Source organism: Phyllostomus hastatus, unplaced genomic scaffold (assembly GCF_019186645.2).
Source record: "Phyllostomus hastatus isolate PE091 unplaced genomic scaffold, TTU_PhHast_1.1 phas_contig_34, whole genome shotgun sequence".
Lineage (NCBI taxonomy): Eukaryota > Metazoa > Chordata > Mammalia > Chiroptera > Phyllostomidae > Phyllostomus > Phyllostomus hastatus.
In genome coordinates, this window is record NW_025333857.1 from 38980205 (window position 1) to 38992544 (window position 12340).

The window sequence follows — 12340 nt, forward strand, 5'->3', positions numbered from 1 at the left end:
CTGTACTAGATGTATGTGTTCACCAACTCAAGAAGAGATCAAATGACTCTAAAGCACATAAATCATGTTTCCTGTGGCAAGGGTATGAGCTCATGATAAACATGTGTGATTTAATCTCTACTCTGATAATTAGTGTTAAATGACTTATGTCACTAATACATGAATACTGTAAGTGATACGCTCTTCAAAGTACCTCAAAGAAAATGCACAATTCAAGTTTCCCTATGGATTCAACAATATCTGACAATTTTCTCTTCAGTGTGCATAAAACACCAAGCAATCTTAGCTATATTTGGGAAATATATAGCCATCTGTATTTAAAATAATAGATTAGTTCACACCAGATCCTCTCATTGATATATTTCCCTCATTTTTGTCTTTTTCCCCAGTTTTTATTCTTCATTTTAGAAAAGAGATCATTAGCTGAATGATTACATAACAATCATCTACATTCTAATTACAATTTTTCCTTAATGTGGGCAATCTTTTCATTCATTTCTTTTCTTTTAGGAACATCTGCTTGAAAACATAATCTCTATATTTAAGATATCATCTGTCCCTGTAGTTTCTTTCCCTTTTGAAGCTCGAGTCTTGAGCCTGATATCACACAATTAGTTGCTTTGGAAATGATTATGATGCCACAAATAGAGGATTATGACTTCGTGCTGGGAAGAAGCAGTGGGAAACCCACTATTAAAATAAAAAAAGTTAACTTTCTAGCTGATTTTAAAATGAGTGGGACAGAACTGAACTCAAGAGAGAAAACCCTCATTTGTTTCTCCATCTGTACTGTGTTTTCAGAATTGTCTGTACCTGATTTAGAAGAATCTACATCATTTAATCTGTGATTTTTCTGAAGACTCACTAAGTTTTTCAAACTATGAGGAAGCTTTTTATTCAATTTATCTAATCTCTGCCCTTGTCTATATGCAGCGGGCGATGGGATGGTGAACGAGCTGATATTGCCATTTCAGTCTCCTTAATGATAAGTACGATCGATCTCCATAGTCATACCAATCATAGTGCAATCCCCAAAGATCATTAAGAGGGCAGAACAAATGATTGGGAGTGCAGCATTTCATGTGTTTTATAAGTTTCAGAGCCTCCGTCTAAAATAAATATAGCATTGAGCAACTCATATTAATTTGAATTCTGCTGCATAAAACATGATGGAAGAGTCAGCTTTCAGAACAGCAATGCTATTTATTGCAAAAAGAAAATGCCATGTGGAAAGGGAGCCTGGGGACCTGGATTCTGGACTTAACTTCAGTCTGTAACCTTGGGCAATTCATGGGCCCTCCCAGGGCCTCCATTTCATGGGAAGGGTGATAGTAATAGGAAAACTCTACTGCAATTGCTGCCCAGGGATCCAATAAGAATTAATGAGATAGTGTTTACAGAGCATTTTGAAGCCTTTGGACAAAATCAGAAAGAAAAGTAAAAAAATATTTTAAGATATTTTAAATCAGGATTAGACTTTCAATTTGAATTATTTTTTAAGGTAGTCTGCCTAAGGCTGATTTGTTCCTTAGAAATCCAACGATAACAAAGTAATCAAACTGAGTTGCAGTAGATTTTAAAATAATCCAATTACCTTTATCAATGATTCGGGCAAATCAAACCAATTTTCATTTATAATGAGAAAATGTGAAGGAAATTGTGTTAGACAAAACTGGCTAAAGTATACTTTATTTCTCAGCCAAATTTTATCTTTTGATTCACTTTTGGTGCAAAGATGTCTATATTCTAATATTCAGCCAGTAGTTTTTTAGCTTCCAATTTATTGTTTTGTTGTGAATAACTGCTTTTGAATTTATACTAAATTTAATCCTATATAGCTGGTAATATTTTAAAAATATTTAACACATATCAACTCTTTTAAAGAGAAAAAATAAAGGAGTATCCATCTCTCCTCATCGTGGTTGGTTGACTAGCACATTAAATCTTCTAAAGCAGTATATATAAAAATAAAGAAAAAACTAAAAAATGAAACTATATTTAAACACTAATTATATTTTAGGATCAAGTAAATATCCATTTAAAAATCATGATGTAGATAACTGACAAAAAAAATGCTAATTATATATTTAAAAAGCACCGTAGGCCCTGGCTGGTATAGTTCAGTGGATTGAGTGAGGGCCTGCAAACCAAAGAGTCACCGGTTCGATTCCCAGTCCAGGGCACATGCCTGGGTTGCTGGCTGGGTCCCCCACTGAGGGGTGTGTGAGAGGCAACCACACATTGATGTTTCTCTCCCTCTCTTTCTCACCTCCTCCTCTCTCTAAAAAGAAATAAATCTTTAAAAAAAAAACCAACTTAGGAGCATCATAAATAGTAAAATCCTTGTGTATTTTGAATATTACTGGAAAAGTGTTTAATTCATGGAAATATTTACATTGGTTATCTATATAGCAGAAGAATTTTGATTTTATATTCAAGAATTTTTTTAGTTTCTTTTTTTTTAAAGATTTTATTTATTTTTAGAGAGGGGAAAGGAAGGAGTTAAGAGAGGGAGAGAAACATCAATATGTGGTTGCCTTTCAAACTCCTGCTACTGGGACCTGGCCTGCAACCCAGGCATGTACCCTGACTTGGAATCAAACCAGTGACTCTTTGATTCAGAGTCTGGTGCTCAATCCATGGAGCCATACCAGCCAGATCAAGAATTTTTTACTTTTTTTAAGTGACTTTTGTAAATGTTGAAAAATTTTACACAATAAGCAAAACTAAAGCTAATTTTATTTTAAAATTAAAATAAGTTTTACAGTTGGAGATGTTACCGTTCTTCCTTTTCTCATGGCTTTGTGAAATTCAACTGAGGTATAAATGTAAAAGTATCTTGGAAATTATGAATTGCCCTACAAATTGGGGATATTATATTTCAAATTTCAAGCCCTTTAAAAATAAAGATCATTTCTTTGTTCACTCCAGAAATATCCTTGCATTGCAGTTATGTAAAAATATTTTCTTCATTTGGAAACCAACCCCAGATCACTTTTACATAAGTTAGAAAAAAGGACAACACATTTCCTTCGCACCTCAACTATCACAGATGGAAAACTGTCATTTCGCCTCACTATTTTCTATGCTAAATGCTAAAAAATGTAGTAAATAACTAACCTATGCCTTATGGAAATTTAAGATTTTAACTCTTCATGCAAGAGATTATTTATGAATGAATTAATTTCTGCCCAGTAATAACCATTTTTTAATGAGTTAAAGTTTACAAATGTCAAAGAACGTTCTTTTGCAATTAAGAACAGGACTTGTGTGTGGCCCATTATGTAGTGCCTATTTCTGAACAAGTAAATCTGTGTTGTTTTTAACTAAGAACCCACTTTTGATCCAGAATAGTTCAGATTGATAATATAAATAGATTGAAATTATATGATAGCTTCTCATTTCATTTGCTGATATGGAAGTATAAAAATAAAATAAACAAACTAAAGAGGTAAAAAGATAATTTTTCTGTTTTAAGATGATTTGATGACTTTAGAATGACCACATGATCAACATGATTAATAGTAAATACTCACTAAAGCAGGTAACAACGAGGCCTACAAACACACGACATCTAACTACAAACAAGACCTCAAGGTAACTTTTAAGAGAAGATGATTTCAGATATTAGAATTTCTGAAACATATGCAAGTAATACTGATTTCCACCTCTTTAGAAGATGCAGACATATGTTTTATTATTTATTTTATTATTGTGAGTAATTATCATAGCTGGTTAACTCAGATTCATAAATACTTCATAAAAAATCAGGAGCTAGCTAAAGCTATTTTGTTGGCCAGTTGTGATTGTGCTTTGCTGGTCTTACTATTGTCATCCCCCTCTGTTGCTAGATATGTGCACCAGTCTGCTTTGGTTTCCCAAACTATATCAATACAGTAACTTTTGCTACCCTTAGAAAAAGTGAAGCTGCGAAGTTATCCTGCTTGGAAATCTGAGCCTGGGTACCCTACTTGCTAGTCCATTATTTGCACACCAGTATACAGGTTTGGTAGGGCCACAGGCATCAGTATTGGAGTCTCACACATGAAAATTAAAATTACTATCACTACAAACAAATTTTCTTTTTAAGTAAAATAATAATATGAGATAGATAATTTCTAAAAAATATAAAAAGACAGAAGATAAAAAACAAAGATGATATAAAATGTGTAATTTCTCCAAAACAAAGTCTCTTATTACTCATTAAAATCAATCCTTAGTTATGAAAGTGCAAGATGTCATGATGTGCTGGGATTCTCTGCTTCACAGTAGCTGATTATTTGCAATGTACTTTCTGCTTCCTGTTCTAGGAATGAGCTTATTGTAAGAACTTAAAAGAAAACATATGAGGACTTTTCTCTAGCTTGTTATCTTTCTATGGCAGATATTCAACCTTGACTCCTAACAAGCCCAGGGACCCACACTCTTGGAACCTGGGTTCTTCTTGGGTGAGTGGACATCCCAGATATGATTATCTTTGTTGTTGTTGTTTTTTTCCTTTCTGATCAAACTTTTCTGTGGAGACAAACACCTAATGGTTTGGTAGTCACTGATGGTGTTTTACTCTGCACCTCAGATTTGTGGTCCCGATCTATTTCTAAATGGTCTGCTTTAATTTCTCAACTGGATGATGTACAATGTTTAAAACTATCTCACCTATACAACATCCACCTATTGTAATATTTTAAGTTAGAAGCTTTAGCGTCAAACTAAATCCCTCAGTTTTTAAAATTTTAATGGTCTCATCTGTAAAATGGTGATGATAGAAGATTATGAGGCTTAAAAGTGATAATGTATGTATTGGGTTGGCCAAAAAATTCATTTAGTTTTTTCCCCATAAAATGAAAGACACATTTTTTATTTTCACCAATAACTTTTTTGATTTGGATATTTTGATTATGTTGGCTATCTCTCACATGGTAGAATGTTGATTGTTCTTGATTAATGTCTCGAATCGATTGCTATCAACTTCAACTGGTCTACCTGACCATGGAGCATCATCATCCAGTGAGAAATTTCAGCATGAAGCTTTGAAAACCACTTTTGACATGTTCTATCAGCCACAGCACCTTCTCCATACACTGAACAATGTTTTTTTCTTGCATTTCAGTTGCATTTGTATCTTTCTTGAAATAATAAATCATACTATGCCAGAAATGTTGCATATTTTCTTCCATCTTCATAATTTAAATGGCTACACAAAATTCACCAATTTTGATGTTTTTTAAATGCATGCTGATATTACAGTTGACACAATACAAACTAAGAAAATTGTTTCGAATGAAGTTAGAGGCAGCTAAGTGCTACTAGAGCCATCTTATGGGGGAAAAAAGGAACACTTTGTCCTACCCAATAAAAAGCTTGACAGGGGGCCAGATGCAGTGTTAGCTCTTAATACATATTAACTGTGGAAGGCAGTGGCAGTGATGAGTGATTTCAATCTTACCTACTTTTCCCAAATAGTTTTTGCCTATTTATTTGCTTCTTAAGTTAGAATGTGAGCCCACATTTACAAGAACCCTATCTGAGTTATCTTTGTTTCTGGTATAGTAATTACCTGATATTTGTTAAATGAAGTAGGTTAATAAATCTATTTTGCATTATTTTGTATTGTACATGCTATAACCATTTACATTTGATGTGGAGCATTTTTTGTGCTGTCTCTTTGTTTTGAGCTTTACAACTATTTTATGAGGCAAGTAAGACAGATACTTATGTCTTCATAATCCAAGGAAAGAGAATGAGAAGTTAAGTGACTTATCCAAGCTCACATACGCAAGTAAATGGCAGATGTTAGAAATGATTTTCTGACCTAGTATTAGTATGCTTTCCTTGTTGTAACAATAATACAATAATCTTTCTGCCAATTATACTTTTATTTAATTCCATTTGGGTCTGTGAATAAAGGATCACTTGGAACAAAAGTAATAGCCAGTATAGTTTCAGAAAGATACACTTAATGATTTCTTCTATAATGAATTTATCTTCAGCCAAAGTGGGCTGTGATCTTCCATAAAAACTGGTTTGCCATTATAACCAAGCTCCATACAAAGTGAAGAGACTTGCCAATGCCTTTTCCACTGATAACTGATCTCCTTCAGAGTCAGCATAGGTTCCTTTAAGCTCCAAGAGCATGACTATATGATAGTGTTCACCCTATCCAGGTTACATATACATATCTTATAAAGGAAATTAAGAATCAGAGTTAGATAAGACCGGCTGGGTTCTGTGTGATGGGGAATAATTTGGTCTGAGAGAGTGTACGTTGAAAGGGTTCTACAAAATGCTTGTATACCCTCACCAAGCACACTGAATACAGAGAGGCAGGTAACTTGAATCTTTTCATACCAGGGTGTTCCCGGTATCTCCATGCTCTGGCAGAGTATTCACATTTCATTTGGGGAATCAAGGGAAGACCAGAGGAGAATAACTAGTTTCTCCAACACATTCCTGGCATGGGCTCCACTTATGCTTGTACCCGAAATAAAGAGATGTTTGTTGTCATTTTATTCTTGGTAATATAACAGGAAGTAAATGCACTAAGAACCCATGGGTCCTTATTTATAGAATACAAATTAGAAGATAATAAAGTAGAGAGAGCCACTGCTGTAGTCACAGTGGAGTAAACACACTATAGAATACTTATAAACTGTGCAGATTGGCAATGAAAGGACAACAAAGACAATGTGGTTGAGAGATATAACAGAAAAAAAATAACTTTTTCCATTATAGGGAAGGTGTGAAGGAAAATTAGCATGAGCCATTCTCATGAAATGGTTGGACCCTTTGAGAGCATTCTTTCTCTATCAGATGATTTTCTTGTTGGAATGTTCAGGCTTTGGGGAATTTTTATTAATATGACAGATTGGATGCATCCAGTGTCCCATGATCTTATATTTTTGACAAGTTTCTATGAGACATGCAGACGTGTTGTCAGCTTACTCTTTTGAACCATGGAAAGGCATTTCCATTTCTTTGCAAATATCAGGCGTATGAAAGAAGTTGATAGAGCCCACTATCTGGTTTTAACAGCAGTCCGCTCTTACCAGCCTGCTTCCCATTTGGACAAAAGCCTTCTGTTCTTTTTGGAAGTGATGTACCAGTGCTAGCTAGAAGGTGTGGCTGCTGATACATATGGAAAAATTTAGGTCACCCCAGTTCCTTTTACACTTCTGTTTTTGAGGTTCCGACTCTTTGTGGCTTTGTATAAATTAGAATAGGACACAGGGATATTGTGATTTATAGAAAATAGAGATTTGGTTTCTGTTCATTGTTCCAAGCTCAAGACTCCCCAAACCCAGTGATAACAGCACTGGGATCATCTTTTGTCATAATATTTGGTTCCTTGTCCTCAGTTCCTGAAATCTCTTCAGAGCCATAAAGGTGAAGTGGATGCCTTGTCACTTATAACACTCTCCTTTCCACTAGAACTGGGTTTATGTTAATGAGGTTGTTACCAAGCAAGGGTTCACTGACTGACCCACATAGAAGCCAGGACTATGATATTGCTTTTGGGAAAAGAAAAAGCTTTATTTTGGGATTGACAGGCAAGAAAATAGGAAGCCAGTTTCAAATCTATCTCTGTGATCCAGAGTTTGGCATGAGTTTTAAGGAGTTAGGGAGAACAAGCTGATAGGCAGAAACTCTGGCAGGGCAGGTGTTGATTGGAGAGCTTTGGAACTTGGATATTTGTGGTAAAGCATGGTAAGGGGCTTCAGCACCTGGTTTTCCTGGATAATGGACCCTTCACTTCAGAAAGGGTCCAGTGTTCAAGTTCTGGTGCTGTCTCAATCTTTCGGTTCCGTGGTAGAAAGGGGTGAGGCTTTGGTTCTGGGAGTAACTGGAGGTCAGAATTCTCTCCTCATGCATGATTAAGCTGCATAGCTTGTGGCTTTGACCTATTGTCTCTGAAAACTAACTCAGTATAGTCATAGCTCAGTGCTACTCAAAGTTCAGAACTCATCAAACCTTGTTCTCATTGCATTTCAATGAGAAAAAAATGTTTTAGCATTTGGTGCATGCCTGAGACTGATTGCACTCGGACAATGGAGTGGGGATTGTCTTTGGGAACAGGGGCTGGACAGGGGAGGAGAGATAGCAAGGGGGGGAAATGGGGGCAACCATAACTGAACAATAATCAAAAATTAAATTAAAATCAATAAACTAAAAGAACTTACCTGAGTCAAAATGCCATCCCCTAAGACAAAAGGCTTTATCTTGGGTACTGGTGGGTTTGGGCACTTGTCATGCAATCTGGGATGAATTAACGCCAAGTACTGGAGTACCACTCTATGTTGTTAGAAACAGGATAGGACTTGTTTGAGCTGGTTCTGTGGTTACCAGGTGACTTTTGGAAAGCACCTAAGGATGGGGTATGGTTGCCAGGAGAGCTAACCAGGTGATTAGAGGGTTAGAACATCCAGTTCCACCCCAACCTCCACCTCCAAGCAGGGGAGAGGAGCTAAAAATTGAGTTCAATCACCAAAGGACAATGATTTAGTCAGGAATTCCTATGTAATAAAGTCTCCATAAAAACTGAAAAGGAGGGAATTCAGAGAGCTTCCAGATTGGTGAACATCTGGAGATCTGGGTGCAGTGGTCACCAGGAGGGGACATGGAAGCTCCACACCCTTTCTTCCATACATTGTCCTATGCATCGTTTCCATCTGTCAGTTCCTGAATTGCATGCTTTTATAATAAACCAGGGATCTATTAAGTATAATGTTTCTTTGAATTCTGTGACACACTCTAGCAATTTAATTATATTTAAGGAGGGAAGTTGTTGGAATCTCCAAATTATAGCCAGTGTCCCTAAGAATCACAGGTGACAATTTGGGCTTGTGACTGGCATCTGCAGAAGGAGGTGAAGGGCTCTTGCAGAATTAAACCCTTAACCTGAGGAACCTGACAAAAATAGTGTCTGAATTGAGGTGAATTTTAGGACACCCAGCTGGTGTCTGGAGCATTGTTGGTTGGTGTGAGCAGCGCCCCCTGCACCACACTGAGGCTGTTGGGTGCAGGAGCTGATGGGCACTCAGAGCCCTGGGAGCCCCTCCTTCTCTCGCAATGCTCTGTGGCTGGTCTCTGCACAGCCTTTTAATAATGTTCTTTTATCATCAGTGAGTTTATGTTTAATAATCACTAAAGTTTAAAACTTTTATCAAGTAAAAATGCTTCTCACTCTCAGGGAAACCTGAAAATTTCACCTTTTTATTGTTTATTGTGAAATGGCAACATTTTTTAAATGCTCCCAATGAGAATTTAGAATGTCTCTATGGCTTCCTGGCGTCCACAGGGTGTTGTAAATACTTCTTCACCACCCTAGGCATTTTGAGGAGCCTTCCCTGTTTTTTGGCTGTCAAGAGACAGCCTATGGATCTGTGATCTTTTATTTTTCACTGTCTACCATAGATTGCAGTGTAAGAAGAGGACACTATTTAGAAAGGAAACATTTTGACAAAGTATACTGTAACTTGCTGCACATTTATTAATATTTTGTCTTCACAGCCCTATTTAAATGGGAAAAAGAGGTCTGTGTATCAGTCAGATGTTATTAGATAGGCCAGTGGTAACAAAGAACCCCTAAACCTTGGTGGCTTATAACAACAAAAGCTTGTTCCTCATTCACAGTACATGTACTTCACGGGGCAGTGGTGGTTCTTCAAGGTATGTTTTCCTCATTCTGGGATCCAAGCTGAAAGATCGGCCTCCACCTGTTTGCACTATTCTCATGGCAGAGGGAAAAACAAACAAACAAGACAAAAATCTGGCAGAAACACTTAAGCCCCAAAGGCTTCTCTCCACTGACCAGTTGAACTTCTGCTCAGATTTCACTGGCCAGAGCCAGTCACATGGGCCTCGGGCTGATGGCAGCGAGGGGGGGAAGAACACCGCTCTCCCTGAAAGGCTCTATAAATCAGATGGCAACAAGCAAAGCATAAAATCCTCTTATAGGATCAGAGTGTGGATGGTTGAAAATAAAAATAAAATCTACCATAGCCTCATAAAAGACAAAGCATTCCTCATGCTTTCTTTCTCTGTCTCTCTCTCTCTCTGTCTCAACAGAATTTTATTTGCAAACAGAAGCAATATTATTGCCATTATACCTTCCAACTATACCATCATCATTGACTAGATATTTGTGGGGCACTTACTAGTTGCTAAACACATAGTGCACACAGAGAAACAGAACATTGTTCCCACTTTGTGTGGAAAGGGAAGAAAATTAATTTATTAATTATAGGAGGCTGCACTGTGAATTGGAAGTATCAAGGTCATGGAAGAGAAAGGTTAAGTCATCTGTGTTCTTCAGAGCAATCAGAGAGAATTCACAGCAACTGGCTTGGCCTTGACAGATGAATGAAAGTTTACCAAGAAGATTAGGAGAGAAAGGCTTCACAGGCACTAAGAACAACACAGAAATAGATGAGTTTCCTGGGTATTTTAGAAAGAAAAACTGAAAGTACTTCCTAAAGGGAAGAAAGGAGCAATATCTGGAAAGAAGTTTGAGGCCAGAGAGTAAAGTCCTCACCTGTGAAGTGTGTGAAACATTGTCCATGTGCTTACACCTCCCCCTGCCCCGCACTACCACCCCAGAGTCCTTTCTCACGCTTCTCTGTTCTGCCCCGTACCTGAAATCTGAACTTCTCCAGAATGCATCACCAAGGTTCTCTGTTTTGTCCTCTGCCTTCCTGTTGTGTCTGGCCAATGGAAAGCACTGGCAAGAACGCAGGAAGAGAGCGAGCCCATGGTTTTTATCTCTATCCAGCCTTTCTTAAATTAGAAAAATAGACAAAAAAAATGAGACCTCCAAAAACATGTTATTGTAACTTTTCATCATCCAAAAAATGCCAACACAATCAAGACTGCCCCCTACACCATTCTTAGGGCTCTGGCTCAGTCCTCATCTATTCACTGATGAATCACTAGCTTTTGAGGCATAAGAAACTATCCTGAAACATAGTGACTTAAAATAGCAGTTCATTTAATAAAGGTTTTATGGGTTGACTGAACATTTCTTCTGGCCTGAGCTGGCTAGCTTGCTCTTGGCTGGGTTCGCTCCTGCATGTTGCCAGCTGGTGGACCAGTGGGCAGCTAGATGATCTAGGATTGTCTCACTCATACACATGATGGTCATTGGCCAGGGTGATGGGAGCAACTGAGCCACATAGCTATGAGCAGTTGGTGGTTGAGCCCAAGTTCGCTCCTATCAGGTCACAAGAAAAGGATAAGATTCGAGGCTTCTTAAAACTAAGTCTCAGGACTCACTGTGACAACTTCCATTGCATCTCATTGGTCAAAGCAAGTCACCAGGTCAGCCCAGACTCAAGAGATGGGAAGTGCTTCAAGATGATGTGGTATTTTCCCCCAGAGAGTTAGCCTCACATCTACCCTGTCTCTAAATTAAAATCAATTAAAATTCCAAATGTCTTTTAGTGTTCAAGAAAATTGAATTTTGTCTTTTACATCCTCATTCTTACCTATTTTTCCATCATATTCTTTTCAGACAGAAGCCTACCCCCACTTTTAAAATGGAATTTTTGAAGGACAGTAAAGCACCATTATTTTTAAGGAACCATTCCTACAAAGCAAAGATTTGAATTTTCAAGTTCTGACTGGCTGGTTCTATAAACAGACAAAAGCTATTTTGCTTAGGTCCTTCTTTTTTTCAGTGTCTCTTTTTCAAGAACACAATTATCCTTCCTTCTTTCGTTGATAAGCTTTGGACAAGAATGCAATTACCCTTTATTCTTCTGTTGTCAATTCAAGTTTGCAAATTAACAGTCCAGTGTTTTATGTTATGAGCAGATGATTTTTCTTTATAGTTAAGTTTGCATCCTAATAGTTTGTATATATTTGCTGTGCATTTGAGTATAAGTAATGTTAATAAAGCAGTGTTGAAAATGAGTGTGTTTGTGTGTATGTGGTGCGTTTGTAAGGGGGACGGGGAAGGCAAGGATGTGCTGGTCTGTGTCCAGGGAGGAGTAATAAATAAATCCAGAGAAAACTAACTAATGAGAAGCAAAAGCAGAAAGATTTTCAAAACATACATCTGCACTACTTCCTGTAGACCGCTGCCCAGGTGTGTGAGATGATGCTGGAAAAGCAACCGAAAATTCCCAATGGCCTCTACATAAATCCCTTTCATTCTGGGGTCATCTGACAGTCTCTACAACGCAGAAGGGGTCACCATTGGCCACTCACTGCATGCTCCTGTTTATATGAGTTTTTATCCTGTTGCTGGGAACCCTGTCCGATGAAGAGCTAGCCACATTTACCTGTAACTGCCTTGCACTAGGTCGGGATGCCTAATCTCTTTTATTGATCCTACTAGCTGGTT